Source organism: Denticeps clupeoides, chromosome 20 (assembly GCF_900700375.1).
Source record: "Denticeps clupeoides chromosome 20, fDenClu1.1, whole genome shotgun sequence".
In the NCBI taxonomy this organism is placed as follows: domain Eukaryota; kingdom Metazoa; phylum Chordata; class Actinopteri; order Clupeiformes; family Denticipitidae; genus Denticeps; species Denticeps clupeoides.
The window spans coordinates 4023714-4039860 of record NC_041726.1 but is presented as its reverse complement, the minus strand read 5'-3'; the positions used below and the strand labels follow the sequence as shown (position 1 = coordinate 4039860).

The 16147-nt window shown below is 43.1% G+C and overlaps 38 non-coding genes across 38 annotated transcripts; all 38 read right to left on the bottom strand.

The window, feature by feature from the left end:
- Positions 1–223: 223 nt before the first annotated feature.
- On the bottom strand, positions 224–296 carry trnar-acg (transfer RNA arginine (anticodon ACG)). The gene has a single exon. It is a non-coding gene; the product is annotated as a tRNA-Arg (tRNA).
- A 193-nt stretch (positions 297–489) lies between these two features.
- Positions 490–561, bottom strand: trnah-gug (transfer RNA histidin (anticodon GUG)). The gene has a single exon. It is a non-coding gene; the product is annotated as a tRNA-His (tRNA).
- Positions 562–754: 193 nt separating this feature from the next.
- On the bottom strand, positions 755–827 carry trnar-acg (transfer RNA arginine (anticodon ACG)). Its single transcript has one exon. It is a non-coding gene; the product is annotated as a tRNA-Arg (tRNA).
- A 221-nt stretch (positions 828–1048) lies between these two features.
- trnah-gug (transfer RNA histidin (anticodon GUG)) lies at positions 1049–1120 on the bottom strand. Its single transcript has one exon. It is a non-coding gene; the product is annotated as a tRNA-His (tRNA).
- Positions 1121–1312: 192 nt separating this feature from the next.
- trnar-acg (transfer RNA arginine (anticodon ACG)) lies at positions 1313–1385 on the bottom strand. Its single transcript has one exon. It is a non-coding gene; the product is annotated as a tRNA-Arg (tRNA).
- A 190-nt stretch (positions 1386–1575) lies between these two features.
- Positions 1576–1647, bottom strand: trnah-gug (transfer RNA histidin (anticodon GUG)). Its single transcript has one exon. It is a non-coding gene; the product is annotated as a tRNA-His (tRNA).
- A 193-nt stretch (positions 1648–1840) lies between these two features.
- Positions 1841–1913, bottom strand: trnar-acg (transfer RNA arginine (anticodon ACG)). The gene has a single exon. It is a non-coding gene; the product is annotated as a tRNA-Arg (tRNA).
- A 190-nt stretch (positions 1914–2103) lies between these two features.
- Positions 2104–2175, bottom strand: trnah-gug (transfer RNA histidin (anticodon GUG)). The gene has a single exon. It is a non-coding gene; the product is annotated as a tRNA-His (tRNA).
- Positions 2176–2368: 193 nt separating this feature from the next.
- Positions 2369–2441, bottom strand: trnar-acg (transfer RNA arginine (anticodon ACG)). The gene has a single exon. It is a non-coding gene; the product is annotated as a tRNA-Arg (tRNA).
- A 188-nt stretch (positions 2442–2629) lies between these two features.
- On the bottom strand, positions 2630–2701 carry trnah-gug (transfer RNA histidin (anticodon GUG)). Its single transcript has one exon. It is a non-coding gene; the product is annotated as a tRNA-His (tRNA).
- Positions 2702–2894: 193 nt separating this feature from the next.
- trnar-acg (transfer RNA arginine (anticodon ACG)) lies at positions 2895–2967 on the bottom strand. The gene has a single exon. It is a non-coding gene; the product is annotated as a tRNA-Arg (tRNA).
- Positions 2968–3160: 193 nt separating this feature from the next.
- On the bottom strand, positions 3161–3232 carry trnah-gug (transfer RNA histidin (anticodon GUG)). Its single transcript has one exon. It is a non-coding gene; the product is annotated as a tRNA-His (tRNA).
- Positions 3233–3425: 193 nt separating this feature from the next.
- On the bottom strand, positions 3426–3498 carry trnar-acg (transfer RNA arginine (anticodon ACG)). Its single transcript has one exon. It is a non-coding gene; the product is annotated as a tRNA-Arg (tRNA).
- Positions 3499–3688: 190 nt separating this feature from the next.
- trnah-gug (transfer RNA histidin (anticodon GUG)) lies at positions 3689–3760 on the bottom strand. The gene has a single exon. It is a non-coding gene; the product is annotated as a tRNA-His (tRNA).
- Positions 3761–3952: 192 nt separating this feature from the next.
- trnar-acg (transfer RNA arginine (anticodon ACG)) lies at positions 3953–4025 on the bottom strand. Its single transcript has one exon. It is a non-coding gene; the product is annotated as a tRNA-Arg (tRNA).
- Positions 4026–4215: 190 nt separating this feature from the next.
- trnah-gug (transfer RNA histidin (anticodon GUG)) lies at positions 4216–4287 on the bottom strand. Its single transcript has one exon. It is a non-coding gene; the product is annotated as a tRNA-His (tRNA).
- A 192-nt stretch (positions 4288–4479) lies between these two features.
- trnar-acg (transfer RNA arginine (anticodon ACG)) lies at positions 4480–4552 on the bottom strand. The gene has a single exon. It is a non-coding gene; the product is annotated as a tRNA-Arg (tRNA).
- A 442-nt stretch (positions 4553–4994) lies between these two features.
- Positions 4995–5067, bottom strand: trnar-acg (transfer RNA arginine (anticodon ACG)). Its single transcript has one exon. It is a non-coding gene; the product is annotated as a tRNA-Arg (tRNA).
- A 192-nt stretch (positions 5068–5259) lies between these two features.
- Positions 5260–5331, bottom strand: trnah-gug (transfer RNA histidin (anticodon GUG)). Its single transcript has one exon. It is a non-coding gene; the product is annotated as a tRNA-His (tRNA).
- A 193-nt stretch (positions 5332–5524) lies between these two features.
- On the bottom strand, positions 5525–5597 carry trnar-acg (transfer RNA arginine (anticodon ACG)). The gene has a single exon. It is a non-coding gene; the product is annotated as a tRNA-Arg (tRNA).
- A 189-nt stretch (positions 5598–5786) lies between these two features.
- trnah-gug (transfer RNA histidin (anticodon GUG)) lies at positions 5787–5858 on the bottom strand. The gene has a single exon. It is a non-coding gene; the product is annotated as a tRNA-His (tRNA).
- Positions 5859–6051: 193 nt separating this feature from the next.
- On the bottom strand, positions 6052–6124 carry trnar-acg (transfer RNA arginine (anticodon ACG)). The gene has a single exon. It is a non-coding gene; the product is annotated as a tRNA-Arg (tRNA).
- Positions 6125–6313: 189 nt separating this feature from the next.
- trnah-gug (transfer RNA histidin (anticodon GUG)) lies at positions 6314–6385 on the bottom strand. The gene has a single exon. It is a non-coding gene; the product is annotated as a tRNA-His (tRNA).
- Positions 6386–6577: 192 nt separating this feature from the next.
- trnar-acg (transfer RNA arginine (anticodon ACG)) lies at positions 6578–6650 on the bottom strand. The gene has a single exon. It is a non-coding gene; the product is annotated as a tRNA-Arg (tRNA).
- A 193-nt stretch (positions 6651–6843) lies between these two features.
- On the bottom strand, positions 6844–6915 carry trnah-gug (transfer RNA histidin (anticodon GUG)). Its single transcript has one exon. It is a non-coding gene; the product is annotated as a tRNA-His (tRNA).
- A 193-nt stretch (positions 6916–7108) lies between these two features.
- On the bottom strand, positions 7109–7181 carry trnar-acg (transfer RNA arginine (anticodon ACG)). The gene has a single exon. It is a non-coding gene; the product is annotated as a tRNA-Arg (tRNA).
- A 190-nt stretch (positions 7182–7371) lies between these two features.
- On the bottom strand, positions 7372–7443 carry trnah-gug (transfer RNA histidin (anticodon GUG)). The gene has a single exon. It is a non-coding gene; the product is annotated as a tRNA-His (tRNA).
- Positions 7444–7635: 192 nt separating this feature from the next.
- Positions 7636–7708, bottom strand: trnar-acg (transfer RNA arginine (anticodon ACG)). Its single transcript has one exon. It is a non-coding gene; the product is annotated as a tRNA-Arg (tRNA).
- A 192-nt stretch (positions 7709–7900) lies between these two features.
- On the bottom strand, positions 7901–7972 carry trnah-gug (transfer RNA histidin (anticodon GUG)). Its single transcript has one exon. It is a non-coding gene; the product is annotated as a tRNA-His (tRNA).
- Positions 7973–8164: 192 nt separating this feature from the next.
- On the bottom strand, positions 8165–8237 carry trnar-acg (transfer RNA arginine (anticodon ACG)). The gene has a single exon. It is a non-coding gene; the product is annotated as a tRNA-Arg (tRNA).
- A 192-nt stretch (positions 8238–8429) lies between these two features.
- On the bottom strand, positions 8430–8501 carry trnah-gug (transfer RNA histidin (anticodon GUG)). The gene has a single exon. It is a non-coding gene; the product is annotated as a tRNA-His (tRNA).
- Positions 8502–9219: 718 nt separating this feature from the next.
- Positions 9220–9292, bottom strand: trnar-acg (transfer RNA arginine (anticodon ACG)). Its single transcript has one exon. It is a non-coding gene; the product is annotated as a tRNA-Arg (tRNA).
- A 188-nt stretch (positions 9293–9480) lies between these two features.
- Positions 9481–9552, bottom strand: trnah-gug (transfer RNA histidin (anticodon GUG)). Its single transcript has one exon. It is a non-coding gene; the product is annotated as a tRNA-His (tRNA).
- A 455-nt stretch (positions 9553–10007) lies between these two features.
- trnah-gug (transfer RNA histidin (anticodon GUG)) lies at positions 10008–10079 on the bottom strand. The gene has a single exon. It is a non-coding gene; the product is annotated as a tRNA-His (tRNA).
- A 192-nt stretch (positions 10080–10271) lies between these two features.
- On the bottom strand, positions 10272–10344 carry trnar-acg (transfer RNA arginine (anticodon ACG)). The gene has a single exon. It is a non-coding gene; the product is annotated as a tRNA-Arg (tRNA).
- A 458-nt stretch (positions 10345–10802) lies between these two features.
- On the bottom strand, positions 10803–10875 carry trnar-acg (transfer RNA arginine (anticodon ACG)). The gene has a single exon. It is a non-coding gene; the product is annotated as a tRNA-Arg (tRNA).
- A 190-nt stretch (positions 10876–11065) lies between these two features.
- Positions 11066–11137, bottom strand: trnah-gug (transfer RNA histidin (anticodon GUG)). The gene has a single exon. It is a non-coding gene; the product is annotated as a tRNA-His (tRNA).
- A 192-nt stretch (positions 11138–11329) lies between these two features.
- On the bottom strand, positions 11330–11402 carry trnar-acg (transfer RNA arginine (anticodon ACG)). Its single transcript has one exon. It is a non-coding gene; the product is annotated as a tRNA-Arg (tRNA).
- Positions 11403–16147: the final 4745 nt, after the last annotated feature.

Here is a 16147-nt window from a genome sequence, read left to right as displayed (position 1 = left end):
AACGCAGAGTACTAACAACTATACGATCACGGCCACACTAACTCACAGTTAAGTAGCTCACCAGCACTCCTTTTAGGGTAAACATTCGCTGGATTGCACTGTGTTAAATAGCAAGGAGTTACATGGAAAAGATGCTCTGTCTTGAAGAAGGACATTTATTGATATTGGATTTGAGCTCTTTAAAAAATAATTTTAAAGCAGTGATCAAAAGAACACAAATGCACGAGCCAGCCAGGAGTCGAACCTAGAATCTTCTGATCCGTAGTCAGACGCGTTATCCATTGCGCCACTGGCCCTGCAGAGGCTATGGTTCATTGGCCTTACTAGGATTGGGAATCTTAATTGGCTGTCAGGCATTGGATTCGACAATTTTTTTTGAGAGGCCTAAACACTAAAATGTGTTGTGGATTTGCTCCCAAAGACAATCTTATGTTTAATTTAAGAGGAATTTTTCAAATATTTTCATTAAAAAGTTGTCTATCCAAAGACTGCCGTGACCCGGATTCGAACCGGGGTTGCTGCGGCCACAACGCAGAGTACTAACCACTATACGATCACGGCCACACTAACTCACAGTTAAGTAGCTCACCAGCACTCCTTTTAGGGTAAACATTCGCTGGATGCACTGTGTTAAATAGCAAAGGAGTTACATGGAAAAAGATGCTCTGTCTTGAAGAAGGGACATTTATTGATATTGGATTTGAGCTCTTTAAAAAATAATTTTAAAGCAAGTGATAAAAAGAACACAAATGCACGAGCCAGCCAGGAGTCGAACCTAGAATCTTCTGATCCGTAGTCAGACGCGTTATCCATTGCGCCACTGGCCCTGCAGAGGCTATGGTTCATTGGCCTTACTAGGATTGGGAATCTTAATTGGCTGTCAAGGCATTGGATTCGACAATTTTTGAGAGGCCTAAACACTAAAATGTGTTGTGGATTTGCTCCCAAAGACAATCTTATGTTTAATTTAAGAGGAATTTACAATCTTATGTTTAATTTAAGAGGAATTTTTCAAATATTTTCATTAAAAAATTGTCTATCCAAAGACTGCCGTGACCCGGATTCGAACCGGGGTTGCTGCGGCCACAACGCAGAGTACTAACCACTATACGATCACGGCCACACTAACTCACAGTTAAGTAGCTCACCAGCACTCCTTTTAGGGTAAACATTCGCTGGATGCACTGTGTTAAATAGCAAAGGAGTTACATGGAAAAAGATGCTCTGTCTTGAAGAAGGGACATTTATTGATATTGGATTTGAGCTCTTTAAAAAATCATTTTAAAGCAATGATCAAAAGAACACAAATGCTCGAGCCAGCCAGGAGTCGAACCTAGAATCTTCTGATCCGTAGTCAGACGCGTTATCCATTGCGCCACTGGCCCTGCAGAGGCTATGGTTCATTGGCCTTACTAGGATTGGGAATCTTAATTGGCTGTCAGGCATTGGATTCGACAATTTTTTGAGAGGCCTAAACACTAAAATGTGTTGTGGATTTGCTCCCAAAGACAATCTTATGTTTAATTTAAGAGGAATTTTCAAATATTTTCATTAAAAAGTTGTCTATCCAAAGACTGCCGTGACCCGGATTCGAACCGGGGTTGCTGCGGCCACAACGCAGAGTACTAACCACTATACGATCACGGCCACACTAACTCACAGTTAAGTAGCTCACCAGCACTCCTTTTAGGGTAAACATTCGCTGGATGCACTGTGTTAAATAGCAAAGGAGTTACATGGAAAAAGATGCTCTGTCTTGAAGAAGGGACATTTATTGATATTGGATTTGAGCTCTTTAAAAAAATAATTTTAAAGCAGTGATAAAAAGAACACAAATGCACGAGCCAGCCAGGAGTCGAACCTAGAATCTTCTGATCCGTAGTCAGACGCGTTATCCATTGCGCCACTGGCCCTGCAGAGGCTATGGTTCATTGGCCTTACTAGGATTGGGAATCTTAATTGGCTGTCAGGCATTGGATTCGACAATTTTTGAGAGGCCTAAACACTAAAATGTGTTGTGGATTTGCTCCCAAAGACAATCTTATGTTTAATTTAAGAGGAATTTTTCAAATATTTTCATTAAAAAATTGTCTATCCAAAGACTGCCGTGACCCGGATTCGAACCGGGGTTGCTGCGGCCACAACGCAGAGTACTAACCACTATACGATCACGGCCACACTAACTCACAGTTAAGTAGCTCACCAGCACTCCTTTTAGGGTAAACATTCGCTGGATGCACTGTGTTAAATAGCAAAGGAGTTACATGGAAAAAGATGCTCTGTCTTGAAGAAGGGACATTTATTGATATTGGATTTGAGCTCTTTAAAAAAATAATTTTAAAGCAGTGATAAAAAGAACACAAATGCACGAGCCAGCCAGGAGTCGAACCTAGAATCTTCTGATCCGTAGTCAGACGCGTTATCCATTGCGCCACTGGCCCTGCAGAGGCTATGGTTCATTGGCCTTACTAGGATTGGGAATCTTAATTGGCTGTCAGGCATTGGATTCGACAATATTTGAGAGGCCTAAACACTAAAATGTGTTGTGGATTTGCTCCCAAAGACAATCTTATGTTTAATTTAAGAGGAATTTCAAATATTTTCATTAAAAAATTGTCTATCCAAAGACTGCCGTGACCCGGATTCGAACCGGGGTTGCTGCGGCCACAACGCAGAGTACTAACCACTATACGATCACGGCCACACTAACTCACAGTTAAGTAGCTCACCAGCACTCCTTTTAGGGTAAACATTCGCTGGATGCACTGTGTTAAATAGCAAAGGAGTTACATGGAAAAAGATGCTCTGTCTTGAAGAAGGGACATTTATTGATATTGGATTTGAGCTCTTTAAAAAATCATTTTAAAGCAATGATCAAAAGAACACAAATGCTACGAGCCAGCCAGGAGTCGAACCTAGAATCTTCTGATCCGTAGTCAGACGCGTTATCCATTGCGCCACTGGCCCTGCAGAGGCTATGGTTCATTGGCCTTACTAGGATTGGGAATCTTAATTGGCTGTCAGGCATTGGATTCGACAATTTTTTTTGAGAGGCCTAAACACTAAAATGTGTTGTGGATTTGCTCCCAAAGACAATCTTATGTTTAATTTAAGAGGAATTTTTCAAATATTTTCATTAAAAAGTTGTCTATCCAAAGACTGCCGTGACCCGGATTCGAACCGGGGTTGCTGCGGCCACAACGCAGAGTACTAACCACTATACGATCACGGCCACACTAACTCACAGTTAAGTAGCTCACCAGCACTCCTTTTAGGGTAAACATTCGCTGGATGCACTGTGTTAAATAGCAAAGGAGTTACATGGAAAAAGATGCTCTGTCTTGAAGAAGGGACATTTATTGATATTGGATTTGAGCTCTTTAAAAAAATAATTTTAAAGCAGTGATAAAAAGAACACAAATGCACGAGCCAGCCAGGAGTCGAACCTAGAATCTTCTGATCCGTAGTCAGACGCGTTATCCATTGCGCCACTGGCCCTGCAGATGCTATGGTTCATTGGCCTTACTAGGATTGGGAATCTTAATTGGCTGTCAGGCATTGGATTCGACAATTTTTGAGAGGCCTAAACACTAAAATGTGTTGTGGATTTGCTCCCAAAGACAATCTTATGTTTAATTTAAGAGGAATTTTTCAAATGTTTTCATTTAAAAATTGTCTATCCAAAGACTGCCGTGACCCGGATTCGAACCGGGGTTGCTGCGGCCACAACGCAGAGTACTAACCACTATACGATCACGGCCACACTAACTCACAGTTAAGTAGCTCACCAGCACTCCTTTTAGGGTAAACATTCGCTGGATGCACTGTGTTAAATAGCAAAGGAGTTACATGGAAAAAGATGCTCTGTCTTGAAGAAGGGACATTTATTGATATTGGATTTGAGCTCTTTAAAAAATCATTTTAAAGCAATGATCAAAAGAACACAAATGCTCGAGCCAGCCAGGAGTCGAACCTAGAATCTTCTGATCCGTAGTCAGACGCGTTATCCATTGCGCCACTGGCCCTGCAGAGGCTATGGTTCATTGGCCTTACTAGGATTGGGAATCTTAATTGGCTGTCAGGCATTGGATTCGACAATTTTTGAGAGGCCTAAACACTAAAATGTGTTGTGGATTTGCTCCCAAAGACAATCTTATGTTTAATTTAAGAGGAATTTTTCAAATATTTTCATTAAAAAGTTGTCTATCCAAAGACTGCCATGACCCGGATTCGAACCGGGGTTGCTGCGGCCACAACGCAGAGTACTAACCACTATACGATCACGGCCACACTAACTCACAGTTAAGGATCTCACCCGCACTCCTTTTAGGGTAAACATTCGCTGGATGCACTGTGTTAAATAGCAAAGGAGTTACATGGAAAAAGATGCTCTGTCTTGAAGAAGGGACATTTATTGATATTGGATTTGAGCTCTTTAAAAAATAATTTTAAAGCAGTGATAAAAAGATTACAAATGCACGAGCCAGCCAGGAGTCGAACCTAGAATCTTCTGATCCGTAGTCAGACGCATTATCCATTGCGCCACTGGCCCTGCAGAGGCTATGGTTCATTGGCCTTACTAGGATTGGGAATCTTAATTGGCTGTCAGGCATTGGATTCGACAATTTTTGAGAGGCCTAAACACTAAAATGTGTTGTGGATTTGCTCCCAAAGACAATCTTATGTTTAATTTAAGAGGATTTTTTCAAATATTTTCATTAAAAAATTGTCTATCTAAAGACTGCCGTGACCCGGATTGCTGCGGCCACAACGCAGAGTACTAACCACTATACGATCACGGCCACACTAACTCACAGTTAAGTAGCTCACCAGCACTCCTTTTAGGGTAAACATTCGCTGGATGCACTGTGTTAAATAGCAAAGGAGTTACATGGAAAAAGATGCTCTGTCTTGAAGAAGGGACATTTATTGATATTGGATTTGAGCTCTTTAAAAAATCATTTTAAAGCAATGATCAAAAGAACACAAATGCTCGAGCCAGCCAGGAGTCGAACCTAGAATCTTCTGATCCGTAGTCAGACGCGTTATCCATTGCGCCACTGGCCCTGCAGAGGCTATGGTTCATTGGCCTTACTAGGATTGGGAATCTTAATTGGCTGTCAGGCATTGGATTCGACAATTTTTTTTGAGAGGCCTAAACACTAAAATGTGTTGTGGATTTGCTCCCAAAGACAATCTTATGTTTAATTTAAGAGGAATTTTTCAATATTTTCATTAAAAAGTTGTCTATCCAAAGACTGCCGTGACCCGGATTCGAACCGGGGTTGCTGCGGCCACAACGCAGAGTACTAACCACTATACGATCACGGCCACACTAACTCACAGTTAAGTAGCTCACCAGCACTCCTTTTAGGGTAAACATTCGCTGGATGCACTGTGTTAAATAGCAAAGGAGTTACATGGAAAAAGATGCTCTGTCTTGAAGAAGGGACATTTATTGATATTGGATTTGAGCTCTTTAAAAAAATAATTTTAAAGCAGTGATAAAAAGAACACAAATGCACGAGCCAGCCAGGAGTCGAACCTAGAATCTTCTGATCCGTAGTCAGACGCGTTATCCATTGCGCCACTGGCCCTGCAGATGCTATGGTTCATTGGCCTTACTAGGATTGGGAATCTTAATTGGCTGTCAAGCATTGGATTCGACAATTTTTTTAAGGCCTAAACACTAAAATGTGTTGTGGATTTGCTCCCAAAGACAATCTTATGTTTAATTTAAGAGGAATTTTCAAATATTTTCATTAAAAAATTGTCTATCCAAAGACTGCCGTGACCCGGATTCGAACCGGGGTTGCTGCGGCCACAACGCAGAGTACTAACCACTATACGATCACGGCCACACTAACTCACAGTTAAGTAGCTCACCAGCACTCCTTTTAGGGTAAACATTCGCTGGATGCACTGTGTTAAATAGCAAAGGAGTTACATGGAAAAAGATGCTCTGTCTTGAAGAAGGGACATTTATTGATATTGGATTTGAGCTCTTTAAAAAAATAATTTTAAAGCAGTGATAAAAAGAACACAAATGCACGAGCCAGCCAGGAGTCGAACCTAGAATCTTCTGATCCGTAGTCAGACGCGTTATCCATTGCGCCACTGGCCCTGCAGATGCTATGGTTCATTGGCCTTACTAGGATTGGGAATCTTAATTGGCTGTCAAGGCATTGGATTCGACAATTTTTGAGAGGCCTAAACACTAAAATGTGTTGTGGATTTGCTCCCAAAGACAATCTTATGTTTAATTTAAGAGGAATTTCAAATATTTTCATTAAAAAATTGTCTATCCAAAGACTGCCGTGACCCGGATTCGAACCGGGGTTGCTGCGGCCACAACGCAGAGTACTAACCACTATACGATCACGGCCACACTAACTCACAGTTAAGTAGCTCACCAGCACTCCTTTTAGGGTAAACATTCGCTGGATGCACTGTGTTAAATAGCAAAGGAGTTACATGGAAAAAGATGCTCTGTCTTGAAGAAGGGACATTTATTGATATTGGATTTGAGCTCTTTAAAAAATCATTTTAAAGCAATGATCAAAAGAACACAAATGCTCGAGCCAGCCAGGAGTCGAACCTAGAATCTTCTGATCCGTAGTCAGACGCGTTATCCATTGCGCCACTGGCCCTGCAGAGGCTATGGTTCATTGGCCTTACTAGGATTGGGAATCTTAATTGGCTGTCAGGCATTGGATTCGACAATTTTTTTTGAGAGGCCTAAACACTAAAATGTGTTGTGGATTTGCTCCCAAAGACAATCTTATGTTTAATTTAAGAGGAATTTTTCAAATATTTTCATTAAAAAGTTGTCTATCCAAAGACTGCCGTGACCCGGATTCGAACCGGGGTTGCTGCGGCCACAACGCAGAGTACTAACCACTATACGATCACGGCCACACTAACTCACAGTTAAGTAGCTCACCAGCACTCCTTTTAGGGTAAACATTCGCTGGATGCACTGTGTTAAATAGCAAAGGAGTTACATGGAAAAAGATGCTCTGTCTTGAAGAAGGGACATTTATTGATATTGGATTTGAGCTCTTTAAAAAAATAATTTTAAAGCAGTGATAAAAAGAACACAAATGCACGAGCCAGCCAGGAGTCGAACCTAGAATCTTCTGATCCGTAGTCAGACGCGTTATCCATTGCGCCACTGGCCCTGCAGAGGCTATGGTTCATTGGCCTTACTAGGATTGGGAATCTTAATTGGCTGTCAGGCATTGGATTCGACAATTTTTGAGAGGCCTAAACACTAAAATGTGTTGTGGATTTGCTCCCAAAGACAATCTTATGTTTAATTTAAGAGGATTTTTTCAAATATTTTCATTAAAAAATTGTCTATCCAAAGACTGCCGTGACCCGGATTCGAACCGGGGTTGCTGCGGCCACAACGCAGAGTACTAACCACTATACGATCACGGCCACACTAACTCACAGTTAAGTAGCTCACCAGCACTCCTTTTAGGGTAAACATTCGCTGGATGCACTGTGTTAAATAGCAAAGGAGTTACATGGAAAAAGATGCTCTGTCTTGAAGAAGGAACATTTATTGATATTGGATTTGAGCTCTTTAAAAAATCATTTTAAAGCAATGATCAAAAGACCACAAATGCTCGAGCCAGCCAGGAGTCGAACCTAGAATTTTCTGATCCGTAGTCAGACGCGTTATCCATTGCGCCACTGGCCCTGCAGAGGCTATGGTTCATTGGCCTTACTAGGATTGGGAATCTTAATTGGCTGTCAGGCATTGGATTCGACAATTTTTTTTGAGAGGCCTAAACACTAAAATGTGTTGTGGATTTGCTCCCAAAGACAATCTTATGTTTAATTTAAGAGGAATTTTCAAATATTTTCATTAAAAAGTTGTCTATCCAAAGACTGCCGTGACCCGGATTCGAACCGGGGTTGCTGCGGCCACAACGCAGAGTACTAACCACTATACGATCACGGCCACACTAACTCACAGTTAAGTAGCTCACCAGCACTCCTTTTAGGGTAAACATTCGCTGGATGCACTGTGTTAAATAGCAAAGGAGTTACATGGAAAAAGATGCTCTGTCTTGAAGAAGGGACATTTATTGATCTTGGATTTGAGCTCTTTAAAAAAACATTTTAAAGCAATGATCAAAAGAACACAAATGCACGAGCCAGCCAGGAGTCGAACCTAGAATCTTCTGATCCGTAGTCAGACGCGTTATCCATTGCGCCACTGGCCCTGCAGAGGCTATGGTTCATTGGCCTTACTAGGATTGGGAATCTTAATTGGCTGTCAGGCATTGGATTCGACAATTTTTTTGAGAGGCCTAAACACTAAAATGTGTTGTGGATTTGCTCCCAAAGACAATCTTATGTTTAATTTAAGAGGAATTTTTCAAATATTTTCATTAAAAAGTTGTCTATCCAAAGACTGCCGTGACCCGGATTCGAACCGGGGTTGCTGCGGCCACAACGCAGAGTACTAACCACTATACGATCACGGCCACACTAACTCACAGTTAAGTAGCTCACCAGCACTCCTTTTAGGGTAAACATTCGCTGGATGCACTGTGTTAAATAGCAAAGGAGTTACATGGAAAAAGATGCTCTGTCTTGAAGAAGGGACATTTATTGATATTGGATTTGAGCTCTTTAAAAAATCATTTTAAAGCAATGATCAAAAGAACACAAATGCACGAGCCAGCCAGGAGTCGAACCTAGAATCTTCTGATCCGTAGTCAGACGCGTTATCCATTGCGCCACTGGCCTTGCAAATGCTATAGTTCATTGGCCTTACTAGGATTGGGAATCTTAATTTGCTGTCAAGCATTGGATTCGACAATTTTTTAAAGGCCTAAACACTAAAATGTGTTGTGGATTTGCTCCCAAAGACAATCTTATGTATAATTTAAGAGGAATTTTCAAATATTTTCATTAAAAAATTGTCTATCCAAAGACTGCCGTGACCCGGATTCGAACGGGGGTTGCTGCGGCCACAACGCAGAGTACTAACCACTATACGATCACAGCTGCACTAACTCACAGTTAAGTAGCTCACCAGCACTCCTTTTAGGGTAAACATTCGCTGGATGCACTGTGTTATATAGCAAAGGAGTTACATGGAAAAAGATGCTCTGTCTTGAAGAAGGGACATTTATTGATATTGGATTTGAGCTCTTTAAAAAATCATTTTAAAGCAATGATCAAAAGAACACAAATGCTCGAGCCAGCCAGGAGTCGAACCTAGAATCTTCTGAGCCGTAGTCAGACGCGTTATCCATTGCGCCACTGGCCCTGCAGAGGCTATGGTTCATTGGCCTTACTAGGATTGGGAATCTTAATTGGCTGTCAGGTATTGGATTCGACAATTTTTGAGAGGCCTAAACACTAAAATGTGTTGTGGATTTGCTCCCAAAGACAATCTTATGTTTAATTTAAGAGGAATTTCAAATATTTTCATTAAAAAATTGATTATCCAAAGACTTCCGTGACCCGGATTTGAACCGGGGTTGCTGCGGCCACAACGCAGAGTACTAACCACTATACGATCACGGCCACACTAACTCACAGTTAAGTAGCTCACCAGTACTCCTTTTAGGGTAAACATTCGCTGGATGCACTGTGTTAAATAGCAAAGGAGTTACATGGAAAAAGATGCTCTGTCTTGAAGAAGGGACATTTATTGATATTGGATTTGAGCTCTTTACAAAATCATTTTAAAGCAATGATCAAAAGAACACAAATGCACGAGCCAGCCAGGAGTCGAACCTAGAATCTTCTGATCCGTAGTCTGACGCGTTATCCATTGCGCCACTGGCCTTGCAGATGCTATAGTTCATTGGCCTTACTAGGATTGGGAATCTTAATTGGCTGTCAAGCATTGGATTCGACAATTTTTTAAAGGCCTAAACACTAAAATGTGTTGTGGATTTGCTCCCAAAGACAATCTTATGTATAATTTAAGAGGAATTTTTCAAATATTTTCATTAAAAAATTGTCTATCCAAAGTCTGCCGTGACACGGATTCGAACCGGGGTTGCTGCGGCCACAACGCAGAGTACTAACCACTATACGATCACGGCCACACTAACTCACAGTTAAGTAGCTCACCAGCACTCCTTTTAGGGTAAACATTCGCTGGATGCACTGTGTTATACAGCAAAGGAGTTACATGGAAAAAGATGCTCTGTCTTGAAGAAGGGACATTTATTGATATTGGATTTGAGCTCTTTAAAAAATCATTTTAAAGCAATGATCAAAAGAACACAAATGCTCGAGCCAGCCAGGAGTCGAACCTAGAATCTTCTGATCCGTAGTCAGACGCGTTATCCATTGCGCCACTGGCCCTGCAGAGGCTATGGTTCATTGGCCTTACTAGGATTGGGAATCTTAATTGGCTGTCAGGCATTGGATTCGACAATTTTTTTTGAGAGGCCTAAACACTAAAATGTGTTGTGGATTTGCTCCCAAAGACAATCTTATGTATAATTTAAGAGGAATTTTTCAAATATTTTCATTAAAAAATTGTCTATCCAAAGACTGTCGTGACCCGGATTCGAACCGGGGTTGCTGCGGCCACAACGCAGAGTACTAACCACTACACGATCATGGCCACACTAACTCACAGTTAAGTAGCTCACCAGCACTCCTTTTAGGGTAAACATTCGCTGGATGCACTGTGTTAAATTGCAAAGGAGTTACATGGAAAAAGATGCTCTGTCTTGAAGAAGGGACATTTATTGATATTGGATTTGAGCTCTTTAAAAAAATAATTTTAAAGCAGTGATAAAAAGAACACAAATGCACGAGCCAGCCAGGAGTCGAACCTAGAATCTTCTGATTCGTAGTCAGACGCGTTATCCATTGCGCCACTGGCCCTGCAGATGCTATGGTTCATTGGCCTTACTAGGATTGGGAATCTTAATTGGCTGTCAAGCATTGGATTCGACAATTTTTTAAAGGCCTAAACACTAAAATGTGTTGTGGATTTGCTCCCAAAGACAATCTTATGTTTAATTTAAGAGGATTTTTTCAAATATTTTCATTAAAAAATTGTCTATCCAAAGACTGCCGTGACCCGGATTCGAACCGGGGTTGCTGCGGCCACAACGCAGAGTACTAACCACTATACGATCACGGCCACACTAACTCACAGTTAAGTAGCTCACCAGCACTCCTTTTAGGGTAAACATTCGCTGGATGCACTGTGTTAAATAGCAAAGGAGTTACATGGAAAAAGATTCTCTGTCTTGAAGAAGGGACATTTATTGATATTGGATTTGAGCTCTTTAAAAAATAATTTTAAAGCAGTGATAAAAAGAACACAAATGCACGAGCCAGCCAGGAGTCGAACCTAGAATCTTCTGATCCGTAGTCAGACGTGTTATCCATTGCGCCACTGGCCCTGCAGAGGCTATTGTTCATTGGCCTTACTAGGATTGGGAATCTTAATTGGCTGTCAGGTGAAGGAATAAATTTGTGAGATTATTGGTCTTCTCCGCGGGTCCTTCAACCCAGGTTCTTTGTTGGAGGATGCATTGCTCAAGGCTGAGAAAGAATGAAGACTCAAGACTCAGTCTGCGCAGAAGGGGGAATCTTTAATGTTCACAGAAGACAACCACTAGCACTCTGTGTACAGATTCCGATGTTTCAGTGCGTGCTCAGCTCTTTTATAGGTACTGACAAACAAAGTCTTTTGGGGTGGGGTCTTCTTTTGGGGTCTTCTGGTTGTTTGTACTGTCTTCTGGCAGGGGCAGATAACCCCTTCAGCAGGGTCAAACCACAAGGTGCGAAGTTGACAGTTTTAACACGGTCGGGTACGGTTGTCTTGTTTCACTTCCTCTTTGAGTGATATGTTCCACTTCCTCTTTGAGTGAGTCTTTTGTTCCTTTGTTTGCACGACATCTGATAACAGATGTTTTACCAGTCTTTAGCAAAGTAACATATGTCAAAGCAGTATATTTCTACAATTCCCCCTTTTGAACTATATTTAATAGTTCAATAAAACAGAACGGACATATAGTCAAGCTGGAACATCTCCTCTGGGTCTTTTAAGGTTATAGTGAGGAGTAAACAGACATGACAGCCACCCTGCCCTGGGTCGGCCTGAATCGTCCGTAACCTAACAGGAATACATGATAAGAAAATGACCGTAATGATACAAAAAGAAGGAAGAAACAATCAAAAGAGTATTTAGACATAAGACCACATTACACCTTCTTCGTCATCACTGGCATCCGGCGGTGGGGTGGAAGGACTGGTAAGCAAAGGCAGCTGGAGAGAGGGGTCCTTACCCTCCGGAGTAAGAGCAGTGACAATAAGTCTAGTTAATAGTGCACGAATGCAGGGAATACAACAACAACCGCAAGTGACTAAAATGGCCGTGAACACAGCGATAGAGACGAGAACAGAGACAACGAGAGTTTTGTATGTACCGAACATATCAAGCCAAGCATCCCACATTTCTGTGTTCACACCAGAATGTTCCTTCATCTTGGTGGTTAGAGCGGTTAGGCCAGTAATTGCTTTGGTAAGAGAACCATCCGGAGAGGTATTGTTGGGGATGAAAGTACAACAGTCCTTGCCAAATATACTACAGACACCCCCTTTTTCGGCCAAAAGTAAGTCGACCGCGATTCTATTTTGGAATGCCATTAAGGAAGTAGCGGAAAGTTGTTCGTGCACTGCGGCGAGGCCGTCTCTGGTGAAATTGGCTAGGAGTTGTACATTGAAATGGATATAGTTTATGCGGTCCACGTTTTTATTGGGAGTAATTGGAAAAAATGCTGAAATGAGTGGGATGTTTTCGAACCCGGTGGCTACCTGGTTAACCAACTTATACTCGTCAGGCACACCCCTTGGAACCCCGATGGCATCAATATAAGTGGGGTTATACGCAGACCCTGGAATGATAGAGCGCTTGCTTCGACCGGGAAACTGGGAGCGTCCTCCAACCTGAGGGTCAAAATCCACGGCCGTGACGGAAACGGGAAGTAATAGAGACACGAGAGCGCAAGTGCCACTGGCACCCAGCGGGAATCCATCATACAATTTCCTGCCGCCGCAGTACCACCACAAATCAGCACGAGGAATGGGCCTAAACCCTGGTTGCATTTTAACGATTTCTGTGCACCAGGTTATGTCAATGCAGCCTAGCGGCACGGTATTTCCCGTGAGGTTGACGCAAGTGAAATTATTAGGGGCAACATCAGAAGAGAAATAAGGTGGCTTATGCGATGTTACGTTAGACGTTATGGGGAAGTACTGCAGCAAACTAGTGCAGATTTGAGGAGGACCGATGGAGTTCATTAGGGACAACATACAGGTTTGGTTTAAGGGGGCAGGGACAACCTTGAGGAGGGGTCTTGGGCCCAGACAGACTATACAGTCGGAATTGATGTCTGCTGCCGCTTGCTCGGCCAAGAGCAACCAATTGTTCGTGTTCCCAGATACACCATAAACAATTTGAAATATGTCATCCGCCGTTAGTGGATCGGCGGCCATTTTGACCGTAGCGACAGCTGAGGTCACTTGGTTAACCACAACGGTGGGTCGAGGCTCAGTCGCCTGGCAAAAGGCTACTTGCCATTTGAGTCCGTTTGTCACCACCCATGGAGCGAGTAAGAAGAGCCGACACCCTTGCGTCAGATGGGGAAATACCCCAGCGGTAATCGTGAGTAGCAACCCGTCGTTTTTTGGCAATTTTGCTAAAGTGAAATTTTTTCTCCGCAGCACTGCATCAGCGGTGGAATATGAAGACCAATCGTCCGGGGTTTCAGCAACCAAATTTTTCCATGACCATTCATAGTAGGTGCCACCTAGAGTAAGGTACCATGAATCTGTTTTATATTGACCAGGCATAACCTTTTCCACGCGATGGTGGGGCCCGCCTATTGATTTAGGTACTGCTTTAGATGGAATTGCAGACCAAGGTAGAGTGGCAATGTAGGAGCTATTGGATGGGATGCAAAGAATCAAGTCTGCTGATTTTACCCTCGGGGCCAACTGCCCACAGGAAGAAGAAGACCTTTTGGTCCGGGTTCGGGAAGGTCGCAGCATGAGGGCAGATGGGGTGGTCAGGTTAGCAACGGGGAGCGGTGTTGAAGCGGTCGAATTTACCACGGGTGAAGCCGTAGCGTTGACGGCGCGGAAGGGCTGGGGGAGGCCTTCGAACCCCAGCAAAATAGCGATAGGAACACTGGCCAGTGCACAAAAGACCAGAAAGACGACAGCTCTCTCTCTCCAGGTCATAATGTCTGGAAATGGCCAAGACATGGTTATAGAGAAAATATATAAAACAATATGAACACTGAGTAAATGCAAATTAAGAGTAGTAAAATGTAGGAACTAGTATAATAGGACGCGAAGTAAGGTAATCCCCCTTTGGAAATGTACAACCAGCCGGTTGTATCTTGGGGTCAGTTGTGTCCAGCATCTGATCTTAGGGCATCCTGGATCTCCGGGACAGTCCGGCCTGGTTCAGGTGCAGCCGCACACTGGGAGAGGTGAAACCAGGTGTCTCCTTTTCCTTTGAGCCGAACAGCATGTGACGTCCTCTCGGTGATCTGGTAGGGCCCTGTCCAACGGGGTTCACTCCATTTCCGTTTGGTCACCTTCAGGAGTACGTATTCTATCCCTGGACTCGGGGGGTTGCCTGCAGGCGGCTGGGACCCTCGGCCTGTGACCTGCGTAGAATGCTGGGAGAGAACACTTTGTAAAATGTTAAAATATGCTTTTGGAGACAGTTTTTCAGATGCTTCAGTAGTCATAAACAGTCGTGACGAAGGACCAGGAAAGGGACGTCCATGTTCTAACTCAAAAGGCGTGTACCCCGAGGTTTTATTCACCGAGCTACGAATAGACATTAAAGCCAATGGTAACGCGTCAACCCAGGACATTTTGGTCTGTGCACAGATTTTTGCCAATTTAGTTTTGAGTGATAGGTTCATTCTTTCCACTTTACCTTGTGATTGAGGATGGTAAACCGTGCCAAACTTGTGTTTTAACCCTAAGGCAGATTCAACTGTTTGCAGATCCTTATTTTTGAAATGAGTTCCATTGTCTGACCTAATGGTTTCAGGAAACCCGTGTTGCGGGATGTAATGGTTAATCAGGCACTTGACCACCGTTTTGCTATCTTCTCTAGTCACGGGCCAGGCTTCTGGCCAGCCCGAGAATGCATCTACCATGACCAGAAGGTACCTATGTCGTCCTACCCGTTCAACCATATCCGTGTAGTCAATCACAATTTCTTTTCCTGGGCACAGTGGAATTGGGAAGATGCCCAACATGGGTTTCAATGTGGGTTTTATTCCGTACAGGTTGCATTCCGTGCAGGTTCTCACTAGGTACTGGGCCATATCATGTAATTGCGGATGCCACCAGGTGGACAGATTCCTCATCATTTGGGTTGCCCCCACGTGTCCCACCCCGTGAGCTTCTTCCATGGCCGTTTGTCTTACGCCCGGAGGTAAAATGGGTCTCCCATCCGGGCCTCTCCATAAATCGGTGTTGGTGGCTCCTCGGGCCAACCAAAGAGTTTTTTCTTCCGGACTTGCTTTCTCCTGTAATTCTTTTAGGGTGGCTTTGGTCAGATCGAGTGGTGTGTCATCCACAGGAGGTTGTGGTTGGGAGTCCATTACCATGATGGATGAGGGTATGTAACCTGCAGTTTGTTTCGCTATGAAGTCAGCTTGTCTGTTACCTTGGGCAATCAGGTCCGTTCCAGTGCTGTGACCTTTACATTTTATGACTGCCACCTTTTCTGGCTGTAACAGGGCTTCGGCTAATTCTTTCATTTCTTCCTCATGTTTTATCGGTTTTCCACCAGCTGTGAGAAATCCTGCTCTCATCCACTGCCTTAGCTCTACATGGACTGCCCCTACTACATAGGCCGAATCACTGTAGATGTTAACCTTTCGGCCTTGTGCCAATTTCAATGCTTCAATGACTGCTCTTAATTCTGCTCTTTGTGCTGATTGAGGTCCTTCCAGTTTTTCTGCCTTGACCACTTCCCATTTCATTTCCTTCTGTTCTACTATTGCCCATGCTGCCTGCAACGTTCCTTGGTCTGTTCTAAAACAACATCCGTCGGTAAACCACTCAGTTGTAGCATCTACAAGTGGTTCAGCTTGTAAATATGGTCTAATGT